The 3616-nt window shown below is 47.2% G+C and overlaps 1 long non-coding RNA gene across 1 annotated transcript; it reads right to left on the reverse strand.

Moving 5' to 3' along the window:
- Positions 1-1511: 1511 nt before the first annotated feature.
- LOC123157071 (uncharacterized) lies at positions 1512-2882 on the reverse strand. The gene is made up of 2 exons (XR_006478664.1): positions 2501-2882; positions 1512-2173 (listed from the first exon to the last, which is right to left on the reverse strand). It is a non-coding gene; the product is annotated as an uncharacterized lncRNA (long non-coding RNA).
- Positions 2883-3616: the final 734 nt, after the last annotated feature.

The following is a 3616-nucleotide window of genomic DNA, read 5'->3' on the forward strand; positions in this document are numbered from 1 at the left end:
AATGAAGTTCTGCTGCACATTTTCAAATGTCAGTTTGATTTTTCTTTTTCAAAAGCACATTGAGCTTTTTTATTATGTTCTGTGGCAAGTAGCACGATCATTTTTTTTGTTCCTGTAGAAAAGCATATGTGTTCGTCCTGCCACTAGTTTTTTCACTTGACCTGTCGTGAACATTTTGTTCGACCTGCACATGGCGCAATCCAGGAGGAACCAAAAATCAACATGTGCCGGCATGGCTCGAAAGCACGCACGGCTGTAGGTGGTGGACCTCGGCCGCAGCGAGTCGCAACGATGCACGAACAAGATCCAGGTTGAGACCGCCCCTAGCTACAGGTCGAGACCTCCCCCAGTTGTAGGTCGAGGTCAAAGGGATGGGGAGGCGATGGTTGGCTGAAGCGGGATCAACGGGACGCCCCCGATCTTGTTTTCACCTGAAATGCATTCCTTGCAAGAAGTATTTGAACTTCTCGTTGTTTTATAGACATGAAACTGCTCTATTTGTTCAATTTTTGAACCTCTTTGTGTATTTTTAGAAATGGGAAGAACTGGTGTTTCTTTAGTAAATGTCGAAGTTCTTCGTTATTTCAAACTGAACTTCTTGGTTTATTCGTTAGTAACGAGAAAAATTCAAGTTTTTTGTAATAAATATTGAACTGCTCCGTTTTTTGAAATTGAACTCCTTTGTTTATTATTTAGTAACAAGGAAAATCTGGGTGTTTCCATATACATTGAACCATTCTATTTCTCTAAATTGAACTTCTTGGTTTTTTTAATTTGGACTTCTTGGTGTTATTCATTTGTAACGGGAAAAATTCTAGTTTTGTAATATCATACAACTTCTTCGTTATTTCGAACTGAACTTCATGGTTCATTCATTTGTAACAGGAAACATTTCGAGTTTTCGTAATAAATATTGAACTGCCCCATTTTTTAAAATTGAACTTGGTTTTATTATTTAGTAACAGGGAAAATCTGAGTTTTTTTATAAAGATTGAATTACTCTGTTTTTTAAATTTGAACTTCTTGGTTTTATTCTTTTAGTATTGAGGAAAATCATTTTTTAACTACTGAAGTTTTTAAATTAAACTATTTCTATGTCCTACTTTTTCTATACAGAACGGCGGACACCATAGCAATTACAAATTTTGAACACAAGCAAACAAGAATTTTCACCACATACTTGTTTTTTAATAGTAATATGCATGTCTTTCTTTGTATCCTCTCACCACCAGACGTCTTTATCCTATCAAAACCGAGACACTATTGTCTCTATTACCAGTTTTCTTTTTGTTTAACGGAAGCTCTAGGTTCACACGGTTAAGATGGAAAACATGTGAGCGGAAAGGGAGTAGTTCAGAGGAAAAAGGCCTGCAAGGCGGAGGCAACTTGTTGTAAAAAAGAAATAAACTTGGATGTAGAACATTCAGGAGCAGCAACGATGCAGAGGAAGCCCCATGCTCCGGTACCCGCGACCAGCAAGGGACAAACACATAGTTCTGCACAGGCACACATAGTACTCATCACTTTGCATTAGTTTTAGCCGGCTGGTGAGATAGCAAATGCAGGGAATATACGACAAATCATTCGATGTAGTACACAACATGGAGCACATCTTAATACCATCTACTCCGACAAACTGCACACTTGGTCAATACCATCGAGATCCAAGAAAGTACAATAGTTTAAGAACTAATCAGACTAATGGACCAACACTTAGTCGACTGAAAAAACCAATTGGATGAAAGCGACACCATCACTTTGTATCATAGGTCAGTGAGATGTTGCAGGGGGTGAGGCCCTGGTTCATGGGCGGCTGTTGGCGCAGCAGCAGGCGGTGCACTAGGCTGCTGTTGGCCCAGCAGTGAGTTACCACTACGACGGTGTGCCCCGGATTGAATTGTCGGTGAAGCGATTCCTGCACGCGCTGCTGTCTTTGGACTTCTCACCAGTTGAGACAATGGAGACGGGGTCCACGAGCTGGATCCCCGAGCAATCTGATGGGGAAGGAGCCACCCGGGGTTGAGGCACCGTCTCTGGGGATGAAGATCGAAGCGGACGCACGCAATGAAGGCCGCCACGGGCACCCCATGAAGTTCGGCTAGGAGCGCATGGTGACCAGTACTTGGACGGACATGGGCGATGAAGGTGAATGGCTTGCGCGCTGCAGCGTCTCCTGCACGGTTCAATCAGTAAAAACAATTAAGTTTAATTAAGAAATTTTTTGTAAGCAGCAACAATATCAATATGCAGTAGCATGTCCATGTCGCCTGCGTGCATGAGCAAATCGCAGGCAACACATCCGAGAGACCATGGGGACACAATCGATGTGAGGAAGAGAAAGGAGCATGCACACATCAAACTGAAGCATGTATATACATCTAACTCAAATTGTTTCAAAAAAAAGGGAAATATCCCTCAACCTTGGTCGGGATGCAGCAGGCATGCCCGAGGACAGAGGGAAGGGTCATCCGTGAAAATAGGGGGAGGTGGCTAGACTCACGCGCGTGGGGTACCGGCGACAGAGGTGACCGGGGTGTGAGCGGGGCTGGGGCGGGGGCGTCACCTAGCTCCGGTGGTTGGTGGCGTCACCGGATCCAAGCGCGCTGGCGATGCAGGAGTATCACCGGGAGGAGGAGGTAGTGGCAGGGCCGACGGAGGCGCATGGTGTCCTCCAGCATCGAGGGTGCGAGGCAGCCGTCGGCGACGGGCTCGGTTGGGGCGGGGATCGAGTGGCGCCGGTTGGGGGAGGTACGGGCGGCGCGAGGCCGACGGCGCCGTTTGGGGCGGGGTGCAGGTGGCGCGGGGCCGGCGGCGCCTGTTGGGACGGGATGCGGGTGGCGCGGGGCCGGCGGCGCCAGTTGGGGCGGGGTGCGGGCGGCGTGGGGGCGGCGGGGTGCGGGCGTCGCCGGTTAGGGGCGGCGGATCGATCGGGGGCTGGTGGTGGGGATCGATCGGGGGATGTGGGTGGGGTAGGAGGTGTGGAGTTTTTCCCTGGGTGTCTTTCTCGGGAAGTTCATGTCGCGCCCTTATAGGGGCCATCGTGATCCAAATAACTATTCTGATTCTGGGATTAGAATAGTGCCACTCTCTCTCTCTCCCTCTCTCTCTATATATATTACTATACGTACGCGTCCGTGAACAAGTACACCTCATTCAGTGTCGGAACTTTTCGGTTTCCGAGGCACGTGCCACATCAAAATTGTGAAATTGGCTATTCAAACATCACACAACATCTCTTTGCGCCACATGCATGCAGGCGGTGGTTATCGTCCTAGCTAGGACACTCACGTGTGATGCTTTCGTCTATGGGCCCACGAGGCCATCATTCATGCATGCATCACTTTGAAATACATCCGGAGATGTTTTTTTTTTGAAAAAAACCCACTCTATTCATTTGTGACAAGTAGTACGTCTTTTGTGAGGATCATTACAATTTCATTTAAAGGCTCCTCAAACCAATTAGAGGTCAAAGAAAATCTAGCTAATCTAGCAAGCTCGTTAGCTACTTTATTTGCTTCCCTATTACGGTGCTCAAACCTAGCAATAATGAAACCACATGCATAATGAAAACAATCCTCGAATATTGCTGCCGCCACACCCGTCGACTGCCCTCCAT

The sequence above is a fragment of the Triticum aestivum genome, chromosome 7B (assembly GCF_018294505.1).
Source record: "Triticum aestivum cultivar Chinese Spring chromosome 7B, IWGSC CS RefSeq v2.1, whole genome shotgun sequence".
In the NCBI taxonomy this organism is placed as follows: domain Eukaryota; kingdom Viridiplantae; phylum Streptophyta; class Magnoliopsida; order Poales; family Poaceae; genus Triticum; species Triticum aestivum.